This window comes from Loxodonta africana, chromosome 1 (genome assembly GCF_030014295.1).
Source record: "Loxodonta africana isolate mLoxAfr1 chromosome 1, mLoxAfr1.hap2, whole genome shotgun sequence".
In the NCBI taxonomy this organism is placed as follows: domain Eukaryota; kingdom Metazoa; phylum Chordata; class Mammalia; order Proboscidea; family Elephantidae; genus Loxodonta; species Loxodonta africana.
The window spans coordinates 71002284-71017664 of NC_087342.1; the positions used below are offsets into that span (position 1 = coordinate 71002284).

General features: G+C 38.1%; 1 protein-coding gene and 1 pseudogene across 11 annotated transcripts in view; both read left to right on the forward strand.

Moving 5' to 3' along the window:
• The window catches only part of LOC100663070 (probable small intestine urate exporter), a 47843-nt pseudogene that overhangs the window by 23620 nt on the left and 8842 nt on the right, over positions 1 to 15381 (forward strand).
• Positions 1 to 15381, forward strand: part of LOC100674542 (probable small intestine urate exporter) — a 69086-nt gene that overhangs the window by 6901 nt on the left and 46804 nt on the right. For 5 of the 11 annotated variants that reach the window (XM_064281660.1, XM_064281653.1, XM_064281627.1 and 2 more), the window contains exons 2-3: positions 8964 to 9050; positions 9509 to 9607. The exons of 4 other annotated variants lie outside the window; for them this stretch is intronic. The gene's annotated coding sequence lies outside the window, so the exon portion shown is untranslated. Of the gene's footprint in view, positions 1 to 8963; positions 9090 to 9508; positions 9608 to 15381 lie in introns of all 11 variants that reach the window. 2 more of the 11 variants (XM_064281631.1, XM_064281633.1) reach the window with 1 other exon arrangement.

Below are 15381 nucleotides of genomic sequence, written 5' to 3' on the forward strand. Positions count from 1 at the left end.
AGTAGAATAGACATTTTTGCAATGTTAAATCTTCATATCTATGAGCAAGGTATGTTTTTCTACTTAAGTAGGTCTCTTTTGGTTTCTCGCAGTAGTGTCTTATAGTTGTCTTTGTATAGGTCTTTTATGTCTCTGGTTAGATTTATTCCTAAGTATTTTATCTTCTTGGGGGCTACTGTAAATGGTATTGAATTGGTGATTTCCTCTTTGATGTCCTTTTTGTTGGTGTAGAGGAATCCAACTGATTTTTGCATGTTTATCTTGTATCCTGATACTCTGCTGAACTCCTCTGTTAGTTTCATTAGCTTTCTTGAGGATTCTTGAGGGTTTTCTGTGTGTAAGATCATGTCATCTGCAAATACGGAAACTTTTACTTCTTCCTTACCAATCTGGATGCACTTTATTTCTTTATCTAGCTTAAGTGCTGTAGCTAAGACCTCCAGCACAATGTTGAATAAGAGTGGTGATAAAGGGCATTCTTCCCATTCTCAAGGAGAATGCTTTCAGACTCTCTCCAGTTAGGGTGATGTTGGCTGTTGGCTTTGAATAAATGCCCTTTATTATGTTGAGGAATTTTCCTTCTATTCCTATTTTGCTGAGAGTTTTTATCATGAATGAGTGTTGAACTTTGTCAAATGCCTTTTCTGCATCAATTGATAAGATCATGTGGTTCTTGCCTTTTGTTTTATTTATATGATGGATTATATTGATTTTTTTCTAATGTTGAATCATCCCTGCACACCTGGTATGAATCCCACTTGGTCATGGTGAATTATTATTTTTTTTTTGATATGTTGTTGAATTCTATTGACTAGAATTTTGTTGAGGATTTTTGCATCTAAGTTCATGAGGGATATAGGTTTGTAATTTTCTTTTCTTGTGGTGTCTTTACCTGGTTTAGGTAGCAGGGATATGCTGGGTTCATAGCATGAGTTTGGGAGTATTCCATCTTTTTCTATGCTCTGAAATACCTTTAGTAGTAGTGGTGTTTACTGTTCTCTGAAAGTTTGGTAGAAATCTCCAGTGAAGCTGTCCGGGCCAGGGCTTTTTTTCACTGGGAGTTTTTAAATTACCTTTTCAATCTCTTCTTTTGTTATGGGTTTATTTACTTGTTCTACCTCTGTTTGTGTTAGTTTAGGTAGGTAGCCTGTTTCTAGAAATGCATCCATTTCTTCTAGGTTTTCAAATTCGTTAGAGTACAATTTTTCATAGTAATCTGATACGATTCTTTTAATTTCAGTTGGGTCTGTTGTAATATTGCCCATTTCATTTCTTATTCAGGTTATTTGCTTCCTCTCCTGTTTTTCTTTTGTCAGTTTGGCCAATGGTTTATCAATGTAGTTAATTTTTTCAAAGAACCAGCCTTTGGTTTTGTTAACTCTTTCAATTGTTTTTCTGTTCTCTTTCATTTAATTCTGCTCTGATTTTTATTATTTGCTTTCTCCTGGTACCTGAGGGCTTCTTTTGTTGCATTCTCTCTATTTGTTCAAGTTGTAGGGATAATTCCTTGATTTTGGCCCTGTCTTCTTTTTGTATGTGTGCATTTATGGCTATAAATTGAGCTCTGAGCACTGCTTTAACTGTGTCCCAAAAGTTCTGATGGGAAATGTTTTCATTCTCATTGGATTCTCTGCATTTCTTTAATCCATCCTTAATGTCTTCTATAACTCTGTCATTTTTGAGCAGGGTGTTGCTCAGTTTCCAAGTGTTTGATTTCTTTTCCTTGCTTTCTCTGTTATTGATTTCTACTTTTATGACTTTATGGTCAGAGAAGATTCTTTATAATATTTTGATGTTTTGGATTCTGGTAAGGTTTGCTTTATGACCTAATATGTGGTCTATTCTAGGGAATGTTCCATGTGAGTTGGAAAAGAAAGTATACTTGGCTGCTGTTGGTTGGAGTGTTCTGTATATGTCTATGAGGCCAAATTGGTTGATCATGGCATTTAGATCTTCTGTGTCTTTGATGAGCTTCTTTCTTGATGTTCTGTCCTTCACCGAAAGTGGTGTGTTGAAGTCTCCCACTATAATTATGTGGCTGTCTATTTCACTTTTCAGTGCTGTTAAAGTTTGTTTTATGTATCTTGAATCCCTGTCATTGGATCTATAAATATTTAACATGGTTATGTCCTTCTGGTGTATTACCCCTTTAATCATTATTTACTGTCCTTCCTTATCCTTTGTGGTGGATTTGACTTTAAAATCTATATTGTCAGAAATAAATATTGCCACTTCTGCTCTTTTTTGATTTTTGTTTGCTTGATATGTTTTTTTTCCATCCTTTGAGTTTTACGGAAACCCTGGTGGTGTAGTGGTTAAGTGCTACAGCTGATAACCAAGAGGTAGGCAGTTTGAATCTGCCAGGTGCTCCTTGGAAATTCTATGGGGCAGTTCTACTCTGTCCTATAGGGTTGCGATGAGTCAGAATCGACTCGACAGCAGTGAGTTTTTGAGTTTTACTGTGTTTGTGTTTTTAAGTATAAGGTGTGTCTATTGTAGGTAGCATTTAGACAGATTCTGTTTTTTAACCCATTCTACCACTCTCTGTCTCTTTATTGGTGCCTTTAGTATTTTTTTTTAGTCCATTTATATTCAGCGTAAATGGATAGATATGAGTTTAGTGCTGTCATTTTGATGTCTTTTTTTGTGTGTTGTTGACACTTTCTTTTCTCACTTAGTTTTTTGTGCTGAGTAGTTTATCTTTATATGTTGTCTTTTCCTCTTATTCATTGTTATTGATTTTGTTTTTGCTGAGTCTTTATGTTTTTCTTGTATTTTATTTTGTTACGTAGGATTGTTAGTCTCCTTTGTGGCTACCTTAATATTTACCCTTATTTTTCTAAGTTATAACCAAACTTTTATTTCATAATATCGTTTTGACTTCCACTCCATATGAAAAATCTATGACTACATTTTTTAGTCCCTCTTTATTGTTTTAATGTTGTCTTCTTTTACATAATGACATCACTGTTTCCCTGTTTTGAGTGTTTTTTTATCTTTTTTTTTTTTTTTTGTAATAACCATTTCTGGGTTTGTATCTGGTTGCTGTGTCCCATATCAATTTCTGATAGTATTGACTTTCTAACCACAGAACTCTCTTTAGTATTTCTTGTAGTTTTGGGCTGGCTTTTACAAATTCCCTAAACTTCTGTCCTAATTTCACCTTCATATTTGAGAGACAGTTTTGCTGGATATATGATTCTTGGTTGGTAACTTTTTTCCTTCAATGCTTTACATAAGTCATCCATTTTCTTCTTCCCTGCATGGTTTCTGCTGAGTAGTTCAAGCTTATTTTTATGGACTCTCCCTTGTAGGTGACTTTTCATTTTTCCCTAGCCACTCTTAAAATTCTGTCTTTATCTTTGGTTTTGGCAAGTTTGATTGTAATATTTCTTGGTGACGTTCTTTTGAGATCTACCTTATGTGGGGTTCGATGAACATCTTAGATAGATATCTTCTCATCTTTCATGAAATCAGGGAAATTTTCTGCCAACAAATCTTCAACAATTCTCTCTGTATTTTCTGTTTTTCCTCCCTGTTCTGGTACTCCAATCACTGATAGGTTATTTCTTCTGATAGAGCCCCACATGATTCTTAGGGTTTCTTCATTTTTTTTTTTTTAATTCTTTTAACTGATTTTTCTTTGAATATATTGGTGCCTTCTGTTTCCTCAATTTTGCCCCTCTGACTTTCTATTGAGTTGTCTAATTCTGTAATTTTATTGTTAATCTTCTGAATTTCTGATTGCCGTGTCTCTATGGATTCTTTCAGCCTATTAAATTTTTCATTATGCTCTTGAATAACCTTTTTAATTTTCTCAGATGTTTTATCTGTGTGATCCTTGTCTTGTTCTGCATTTTGCCTGACCTCCCTCCTGATCTCTTAAAGAGTTCTGTATATTAATCTTTTGTATTTTACATCTGGTAATTACAGAAGACGTCTCCATCCGGCAGATTCCTTGATTCTTTGTTATGAGAGCTTGTTGAAGGGATCATGGTCTGCTTCTTCATGTGATTTGATATTGACTGTTGTCTCTGAGCCAGCTATAAGTTATTGTATTAATTTATTTTAAGTTCACTTATTGTATCCTAGCTTCTTGCTTTGTTTTGTTTTGATATGCCCCAATAGGCTGCTTGAGTGAAATAGCTTGATTATTTATGTCTTTGAAGCTCTAACATCTTGTCACCAGACGGCTGGGTCTGTTACCTGGTGAATGAGCCTAGGAGTCCATTCACATTTCTTATATGGACTCAGCTCAGGTGTCTAGGTATTTGGTCATCAAGTGTGCGGTACAGGCTTTTTCCTACAGTCTTAGTAGGCCAGAGGCGAGTGGTGTAGGTACAGGTATCTGGTTGCAGCAGGGGTCTTGCTCTGAACAGGGCAGGGGGCTGCCAACTATCTCCCAAGTGCCTGTGAGCTAATTCCATCCCTGTTCCCTAGAGTGCACAGGTGGGTGGGTTCTGCAGCAAGACCATGGGCACCCATTGCTTTCAGTTGTAAGGACTGTGAGGCACCATTTATCTTGGACCCATACCACAGGTGGCTAGGTGATGTGGGTGGAGCCACCAGTCCTCAGGTCCCTGATGTGGGTAGGTGAAAAAAAAAAAAAAAGGTCAGGACCCTGTTTAATAGGCAAAGTGGTGTCAAACATCAAAACCCCACCTCTCCACTGCACAGATGAAACAGTCGAAGTCAGATCTCAAACACATACACTGTTGCAGTCTGCCAACAAGGGCCGACAAGGACTTAGTTTCCTGAAATTGGCCCACACAGGTCCACACAAGGGTGCAAGGTATTCAAAGTCTGCAGACCATTTGTGCCTGAACAGGAGCTGCTTCTGTCCTGAGCTCCCCAGTTACTGAAGCTGGCAGATTATCTTTTCTCCCATTTGTTAATTTATTCCTTCTCCAAGGCCTGGAGAATGGCTCAGGGTGAGGAGCAGGGCCTACCTCAGGCCCAGAGAAATTGACAGCCACTGAAGCTGGCTTGAGGGCTGGGGGCTTGGTAAAATAAACGCAAGTACTTAGCTTTTGCCAAGAGCACTGTTCTTCTCTGTTTCTGGAGGTGTGAGTAGACTGTGTTGCTTGCTGTCTCTCCTGAAGAAACTGTGTCCCAATGATACAGTCAACCCTGCCGCACTTGTTCCAGGGGATTGTGCCTGAGGGGCTCTGGTTTCTGCCAAATCATATCTGGCAATTCCTTGCCACTTCTGAACCATCTCTGCCTCTCCCTGTTGCTCGGTCTGATTTCCTAACTAGGTCTTTGATGTTCAGGGCTCCTAGCTTGTCATATACATAATCGTTTCACTTGTTTTTTCAGGTCTTTGTTGTAAGAGGGATCCCCAGAGGTATCTGACTACTCTTCCATCTTGGCCCTGCCCACCCTTTCCTGTCTTTTTAATGACTTCTTGCTTTCTTCATGTATGGTGTCCTTGATGTCATTCCACAGCCCGTGTGGTCTTCAATCATTAGTGTTCAATGAGTCAACTCTATTCTTGAGATGGTCTCTAAATTTAGGTGAGATATACTCAAGGTCGTACTTTGGCTTTTGTGGACTTGTTTTCATTTTCTTCAGCTTCAACTTGAACTTGCAGGCAAGCAACTGATGGCCCATTCCACAGTCAGCCCCTGGCCTTGTTCTGACTGATGATATTTTTTCTATCATCTCTTTCAACAGATGTAGTCAGTTTAATTCCCATGTATTCCATCTAGCTAGGTCCATGTGTGTAGTCATTGTTTATGTTGTTGAAAAAAACATTCAACTATTTCAAGATGTACCATATGACCAGAAACCAACGGTGCTGAAAGAAGAGGTCCAAGATGCACTGAAGGCATTGACAAAAAACAAGGCTCCAGGAATTGACGGAATACCAAATGAGATGTTTCAACAAATGGATGCAGTGCTGGAAGTGCTCACTCATCTATGTAAAGAATTTTGGAAGACAGGTACCTGACCAACTGACTGGAAGAGATCCATATTTATGCCTATTCCAAAGAAAGATGAGTCAACCAAATGTGAAAATTATGGAACAATATCATTAATATCACATGCAAGAAAAATTTTGCCAAAGACCGTTCAGAAGAGGCTGCAGTAGTACACGGGCAGGGAACTGCTAAAAATTCAAGCTGGATTCAGAAGAGGATGTGGAACCAGGGATATCACTGCTGATGTCCGATGGATCCTGGTTGAAAGCAGAGAATACTAGAAAGATATTTACCTGTGTTTTATTGACTATGCAAAAGCACTTGACCGTGTGGATCATAAAAATTATGTATAACATTGCAAAGAATGGGAATTCCAGAACAGTTAATTGTGCTCATGAGACTGTATATATATCAAGAAGCAGTCATTCAAACAGAACAAGGAGATACTATGTGGTTTAAAATCAGGAAAGGTGTGAGTCGGGGTTTTTTCACCACACTTATTCCATCTGTATGCTCAAGAAAGAATCTGAGAAGATGGAGTATATGAAGAAGAATGGGGCATCAGAGTTGGAGGAAGACTCTTTAACAAACTGTGTTATGTGGATGACACAACCTTGCTTGCTGAAATTGAAGAGGACTTGAAGCACTTATTGATGAAGTTCAAAGACCACAACCATCAGTATGGATTACATCTCAACACAAAGAAAACAAAAATCCTCACAACTGGACCAATAAGCAACATCATGTTAAAAGGAGAAAAGATTGATGTTGTCAAGGATTTCATTCCACTTGAATCCACAATCAACACCCATGGAAGCAGCAGTCAAAAATTCAAATAACACATTGCATTGGGCAAATCTGCTGCAAAAGAACTCTTTAAAGTGTTAGAAAGCAAAGATGTCACCTTGAAGACAAGGTGTACCTGCCCCAAGTCATGGTGTTTTCAATCACCTCGTATGCATGCAAAAGATGGACAGTGAATAAAGAAAACCAAAGAAGAATTGGTGCTTTTGAATTGTGATGTTGGTGAAGAGTACCAAATATACTATGGACTGCCAAAAGAACAAACAAATCTGTCTTGGAAGAAGTACAACCAGAATGCTCCTTAGAAGTAAGGATGGTGAGACTATGTGTCACATATTTTGGACATGTTGTCAGGAGAGATCAGTTCCTGGAGAAGGATATTATGCTTGGAAAAGTAGAGGGTCAGGGAAAAAAGGAAGGCCCTAGATAAAATGGATTGACGCAGTCGCTACAATGGGCTCAAGCATAACAGTAATTGTGAGGATGGCACAGGACCAGGCAGTGTTTCAGTCTGTTGTACATAAGGTCACTATGAGTCAGAACTGACTCATAGCACCTAACAACAACAGGGCAACACACAAAAATAAGTTGGGTTTCTCTACACCAGCAATGAGAATTCAGAAAAGGAAATTAAGAAAACAATTCCATTTACAATAGCATCCAAAAAAAAATCAATTATCTGGAAATATGCTTAACCAGGGATGTGAAAATCTATACAATGAAACTTATAAAATATTCCTGAAAGAGATTAAAGAAAAGCTAAATCAATGAAAAGAACCCTGTGTTCATGGATTGGAAGACTTAATCGTGCTGTCAATACTACCCAAAAGGATCTATACCTTCAACCCATTCTCCATCGAAATTCTGCCTTCTTGACAGAAATGGGAAAAAAAAAAAAAAAAAAGATCTTTAAATTTACGTAGGATGAATAGCCAAAGCAATTTTGAAGAACAAAATAGGAGGACTCATGCTTCCTGATTTCAAAACAGACTATACAGCTACAGTAATCAAAACAGTCTGGTGCTGGTGTAATAACACACACATAGACCAATGGAATAGAATTGGAAGTCCAGAAATAAACCCATACATCTACAGTCAAGTGATTTTTGACAATGGTGCTAAATCCACACAATGGAGAAATAACAATCTCTTTAGTAAATGGCTCTGAGACAACTGAATATCCACATGCAAAAGAATGACGCTGAACTCATAGCTCACACCATACACAAAAATTAACTCAGAATGGACCAAAGACCTAAATGTAATAAATAAAACCATAAAATTTGTAGAAGAAAAGTTAGAACTATGGCTTTGGGACCTAGTTTTTAATAATGGAGTCTTAGATTCTACATCAGAAGCACTAGCAACAAAAGACAAAATAGACATATAGGACTTAACCAAAGTTAAAAATTGTTGCTCAACAAATGACTTTAACAACAAAATGAACAATCTACAGAAACATATATAGGATAAGCGTTTAATATTCAGAATATATGAAGAACGTCTACAACTTCACGATGAACCTGCAGGCATCTGTCCCTGCATCTTTGCACTTGCAGCTGTGGGAAGTATCACAACTTCCCAGTATAGCATGCTCTGCCCCTGCTCTGAAGTCTCAGTCCAAAAGTCACAACCTCATCCCTTTAGATTCTGATGCATATGTCACTCACCTTCATACAAACATGCACATTTCTCAAAGGGACATAAATCAAGCCCTCTGAATGACCCTACTTGCAGGCAGCCTCCATCATTTGAATTGAAGTAAGGGAACAGTATACTCGACTCTTCTTTTATGAAAAGCAGGTGAGAGAATGGTAGGGCATACCAGCCATTTACTCTAAAGAAATTCTGTCTCAGCTTCTTCATCTCAACCACATTGAGCCCTTGAACTGAGTCAACATCCCCCTTCTTCTGAGTCCTGTATTCACTTTGGAATGTGGGCAACACTTAATTGTCTTGTTGTTTACATATCATGAGTTCAGTCAAACTAGAGTCAGAAGATTTCTATTTTAACACCCAGTTGCACGCACACATACATACAAACCTGCACACACACAGTTTCTGAAGGTGTCAGTCAGAACCAAAGATTCCACTGGCAGCTGAAGCTGGAATGACCTTGCTCTTGCCATTTGAATTGTTCAAGGTATAGCCCAGGTACCAAGATGTCTTCTAATCATGAGTGGAATATAAGATCTAGAATGAAAGTAGATATGCAAAAATAACTGTTTTTTTCAGGGTATAGTAACAAGAAGTCAGTATTCACGTTGGATCAGATGAACTCCCCAACTGGAAAGGAGTCAACTCATCGGCATTGTTTATCAAGTAATTGAGACCCTAATTCCCGCTTTATACACATTGTCTGTGAGTACTCTGCAATGTCATATCAACAGAACCAAGATGTTGCACCTCAACTACTCTGTCCCTTCTCTAAACTACTATCCTAAAATGTCATTTTTGGTCATAACTGAATGTTTACTATGTGCCAACCCTTTGCTTAAATACTTTCCCCGTACTATTTGATTTTAGTATCAGAACAACGTTATGAGTCAGCTCTATATAGTTACTCCCATTTAGCACGTAAAGAAATTGAGAGATTAACATGTCCAAGATCACACTGTTACTCAATGAAGGACCGCTATTTGAACCTCGGTCGTCTGGAGTAAACCTCATACCTTTAATCACTACGCCACTCAGCTTTATTAAAAAGGTCTATCAGTAGGAAGAATATGGAGTCCCAGGCCTTGCTTTCTCACCTAGAATATACTTTCCTCTTGTGTCAGGGGCAGTCCTGGGATCCTTCATCTTCTTCAAGGTTGATGTTCTCCTCTGCCGGATCATAAAAAAAATCATAAGATGGTCTTAAATGTTCTACATCTTTGGTGAGTCGTACTTTTCAAATCTCAGAGTTTATTTGAAGACAGAGAGTGCTGAGTGTGATTATTTTTATGAAAGTTAGCCATGGTTAACCAAATCCTAATATATATGAATGTTTACATAGCAAAGTTAATAGTATTCAAAGTTAATTATATGGTGATTCTTGCTGTCTTCCAAAATGACATTACTGATTTAGTAGCCTGAGTGTGTAGCTAGAATAAGCCTTATGTTCTTAAGGGCATTATAAAATTGTCATGGATTGAATTGTGTCCCCCAGAAATATGTGTCAACTTGGCTAGGCCATGATTCTCAGTATTGTGTGCTTGTCCACCATTTTGTAACCTAATATGATTTTCCTATGCGGTGCAAATCCTACCTCTGTAATATTAATGAGGCAGGATTAGAGGCAGTTATGTTAATGAGGCAGAACTCAATCTACAATATTAGGTTGTGTTTTAAGCCAATCCCTTTTCAGATATAAAAAACAGAAAGTGAGCAGAAAGACAAAGGGACCTCATACCACCAAGAAACAAGAACCAGGAGAATAGCAGGTCTTTTTGACCCAGAGTCCCTGAGCTGAGAAGCCCCTCAGCTGGGGAAGATTGATGATAAAGACCTTCCCCTAGTGCCAACAGACAAAGAAAGCCTTCCCCTGGAGCTGGCACCTTGGATTCGGACTCGTAGCCCCCTAAACTGTGAGAGAATAGATTTCTCTTTGTTAAAGCCACCCACTTGTGGTATTTCTGTTATAGTAGCACTAGATAACTAAGACAAACATTATTTCTTGCTTCTCATTTGAACCCAATGAGCTCTGGTGGTACAAGTAAGCATTCTGTTGCTAACCTAAAGGTTACTGGTTCAAACTCACTCAGAGGTTCCACAGGAGAAAGACCTGGCAATATGCTCCCATAAATATTACACCCTAGAATACCCTATGGGACAGTTCTACTTTGTCATATCGAGTCAATATGAGTGGGGACAGACTCCAAGGCAACTAACAACAACAACAAATTGAACCCATAAGTATACAGAGGAATTTATTTCCTAAGGTGTGGAAAATGTTATCTCGGAGGCATTATACCCGAAATCATGCTCATTCGTGCAATACCTTCTTTTAAATTTCTCCAATTATTACTATTACCAGAGTATTGTAGAAAAGTGGCCTAATTGGAGGTAAAAACTGATTATAGATAATGGAGTGTAAATCAGTAGAAGCTGCAGGATATGGCAACTGAGAACTCTTTTTTTTTTAGTAGTTTTTATTGTGCTTTAAGTGAATGTTTACAAATCAAGTCAGTCTGTCACATATAAACTTATATACACCTTACTACATACTCCCATTTACTCTCCCCCTAATGAGTCAGCTAGCTTCCTCCTTCCAGTCTCTTCTTTTGTGACCGTTTTGTCAGTTTCTAGCCCTCTCTACCCTCCCATTTCCCCTCCAGACAGGAGATGCCAACACAGTCTCAAGTGTCCACCTCAGACAAGTAGCTCACTCTTCGTCAGCATATCTCTCCAGCCCATTGTCCAGTTCCTTCCATGTCTGATGAGTTGTCTTCGGGAATGGTTCCTGTCCTGGGCCAAAAGAAGGTTTGGGGACCATGACTACAGGGATTCCTCTAGTCTCAGTCAGACCATTAAGTCTGGTCTTTTTATGAGAATTTGGGGTCTGCATCCCACTGTTCTCCTGCTCCTTCAGGGGTTCTCTATTGTGCTCTCTGTCAGGGGAGTCATCGGTTGTGGCCGGGCACCATCTAGTTCTTCTGGTCTCAGGATGATGTAAATCTTTAGTTCATGTGGCCCTTTCTGTCTCTTGGGCTCATAATTACCCTGTGTCCTTGGTGTTCTTCATTCTCCTTTGATCCAGGTGGGTTGAGACCAATTGATGCATCTTAGATGGCTGCTTGCTAGTGTTTAAGACCCCACATGCCACTCTTCAAAATGGGATGCAGAATGTTTTCTTAATAGATTTTATTATGCCAGTTGACTTAGATGTCCCCTGAAACCATGGTCCCCAGACCCCTGCCCCTGCTACACTGGCCTTCGAAGCATTCAGTTTATTCAGGAAACTTCTTTGCTTTTGATTTAGTCCAATGGTGCCGACCTCCCCTGTACTGTGTGCTGTCTTTCCCTTCACCTAAAGTAGTTCTTATCTACTATCTAATTAGCGAATGCCCCTCTCCCACTCTCCCTCCCTCCCCTCTCTCATAACCATGAAAGAATGTTTTCTTCTCAGTTTAAACTATTTCTCCAGTTCTTATAATAGTGGTCTTATACAATATTTGTCCTTTTGCAACCGACTAATTTCACTCAGCATAATGCCTTCCAGGTTTCTCTATGTTATGAAATGTTGCACAGATTCGTCATTGTTCTTTATCGATGCATAGTATTCCATTGTGTGAATATACCATAATTTATTTATCCATTCATCTGTTGATGGGCACCTTGGTTGCTTCCATCTTTTTGCTATGGTAAACAGCTGCAATAAACATGGGTGTACATATATCTGTTCGAGTAAAGGCTCTTATTTCTCTAGGATATATTCCAAGGAGTGGAATTTCTGGATCATGTGGTAGTTCTATTTCTAGCTTTTAAAGGAAGCGCCAAATCGATTTCCAAAGTGGTTATACCATTTTACATTCCCACCAGCAGTGTAGAAGTGTTCCAATCTCTCCACAGCCTCTCCAACATTTATTATTTTGTGTGTTTTGGGTTAATGCCAGCCTTGTTGGAGTGAGATGAAATCTCATTGTAGTTTTGATCTGCATTTCTCTAATGACTAATGATCGTGAACATTTCCTCATATATCTGTTAGCTACTTGAATGTCTTCTTTAGTGAAGTGTCTGTTCATATCTTTTGCCCATTTTTTAATTGGGTTATTTGTCTTTTTGCAGTTGAGTTTTTGCAGTATCATGTAGATTTTACAGATCACAAATGTTATAGCTAAAAACTTTTTCCCAGTCTGTAGGTAGTCTTTTTGCTCTTTTGGTGAAGTCTTTGGGGAGCATAGGTGTTTGATTTTTAGGAGCTCCCAGTTATCTAGTTTTTCTTCTACATTCTTTATAATGTTTTGTATACTGTTTACGCCACGTATTAGGGCTCCTAACGTTGTCCCTATTTTTTCTTCCATGATCTTTATCGTTTTAGATTTTATATTTAGGTCTTTGATCCATTTTGAGTTCGTTTTTGTGCATGGAGTGAGGTATGGGTCTTGTTTCATTTTTTTGCAGATGGATATCCAATTATGCCAGCACCATTTGTTAAAAAGAATGCCTTTTCCCCATTTCACTGTTTTGGGGCCTTTGTCAAATATCAACTGCTCATATGTGGATGGATTTATGTCTGGATTCTCAATTCTGTTCCATTGCTCTCTGTATCTGTTGTTGTACCAGTACCAGGCTGTTTTGACTACTGCAGCGGTATAACAGGTTCTAAAATCAGGTAAAGTAAGGCCTCCCACTTTGTTCTTCTTTTTCAGTAATGCCTTATTTATCTGGGGCCTCTTTCCCTTCCATATGAAATCAGTGATTTGTTTCTCCATCTCATTAAAGAATGTCCTTGGGATTTTGATAGGAATTGCATTGAATGTATAAATTGCTTTGGGTAGAATAGACATTTTAATGATGTTAAGTCTTCCTAACCACGAGCAAGGTATGTTCTTCCACTTATGTAAGTCTCTTTCGGTTTCTTGCAGAAGTGTACTGTAGTTTTCTTTGTATAAGTCTTTTACATCTCTGATAAGATTTATTCCTAAGTATTTTATCTTCTTGGGGGCTACTGTAAACGGCATTGATTTGGTGATTTCCTCTTCGATGTTCTTTTTGTTGGTGTACAGGAATCCAACTGATTTTTGTATGTTTATCTTGTATCCCGATACACTGCTGAACTCTTCTATTAGTTTCAGTAGTTTTCTGGAGGATTCCTTAGGGTTTTCTGTGTATAAGATCATGTCATCTGCAAACAGGGATACTTTTACTTCTTCCTCGCCAATCTGGATGCCCTTATTTCTTTATCTAGCCTAACTGCTCTGGTTAGGACTTCCAGCACAATGTTGAATAAGAGTGGTGATAAAGGGCATCCTTGTCTGGTTCCTGATCTCAATAGGAATGTTTTCAGGCTCTCTCCATTTAGGGTGATGTTGGCTGTTGGCTTTGTATAAATGCTCTTTATTATGCTGAGAAATTTTCCTTCTATTCCTATTTTGCTGAGAGTTTTTATCATGAATGAGTGTTGAACTTTGTCAAATGCCTTTTCTGCATCAATTGATAAAATCATGTGATTCTTGTCTTTTGTTTTATTTATGTGGTGGATTACATTAATTGTTTTTCTAATGTTGAACCATCCCTGCATAAAAAAAAATACCTGGTATGAATCCCACTTGGTCATGGTGAATTATTTTTTTGATATGTTGTTGAATTCTATTGGCTAGAATTTTGATGAGGATTTTTGCATCTACAGTCATGAGGGATATAGGTCTGTAATTTTCTTTTCTTGTGGTGTTTTTACCTGGTTTTGGTATCAGGGATATGGTGGCTTCATAGAATGAGTTTGGTAGTATTCCGTCCTTGTCTATTCTCTGAAATACCTTTAGTAGTAGTGGTGTTAACTCTTCTCTGAAAATTTGGTAGAACTCTGCAGAGAAGCTGTCTGAACCAGGGCTTTTTTTTTTGTTGGGAGTTTTTTGATTACCTTTTCAATCTCTTCTTTTGTTGTGGGTCTATTTAGTTGTTCTTAGTTTAGGTAGGTAATGTGTTTCTAGGACTTCATCCATTTCTTCTAGGTTTTCAAATTTGTTAGAGTGCAATTTTTCATAGTAGTCTGCTATGATTCTTTTAATTTCAGTTGGGTCTGTTGTAATATCGCCCATCTCATTTCTTATTCAGGTTATTTGCTACCTCTCTTGTTTTTCTTTTGTCAGTTTGGCCAGTGGTTTATCAATTTTGTTGAGTATTTCAGAAAACCAGCTTTTGGTCTTGTTAATTCTTTCAGTTGTTTTTCTGTTTTCTATTTCATTTAGTTCAGCTCTAATTTTTATTATTTGTTTTCTTCTGGTGCCTATGGGTTTCTTTTGTTGCTCTCTTTCTATTTGTTCAAGTTGTAGGGATAATTCTTTGATTTGGGCCCTTTCTTCTTTTTGGATGTGTGCATTTATTGATATAAATTGGCCTCTGAGCACTGCTTTTGCTGGGTCCCAAAGGTTCTGATAGGAAGTGTTTTCATTCTCATTGGATTCTCTGATTTCTTTATTCCATCCTTAATGTCTTCTATAATCCAGTCATTTCTGAGCAGGGTATTGTTCAGTTTCCAAGTGTTTGATTTCTTTTCCTTGCTTTTCCTGTTATTGATTTCCACTTTTATGGCCTCATGGTCAGAGAAGATGCTTTGTAAGATTTCGATGTTTTGGATTCTGCTAAGGCTTGATTTATGACCCAATATGTGGTCTATTCTAGAGAATGTTCCATATGCACTAGAAAAGAAAGTATACTTGGTTGCTGTGGGGTGGAGTGTTCTGTATATGTCTACGAGGTCAAGTTGGTTGATTGTGGCATTTAGATCTTCTGTGTCTTTATTCAGCTTCTTTCTGGATGTCCTGTCCTCCGAAAGTGATGTGTTGAAGTCTCCTACTATTATTGTGGAGCTGTCTATCTCACTTTTCAATGCTGATAGAGTTTGTTTTATGTATCTTGCAGCCCTGTCATTGGGCGCATAAATATTTAATATGGTTATAACTTCTTGGTGTATTGTCCCTTTAATCATTATGTAGTGTCCTTCCTTATC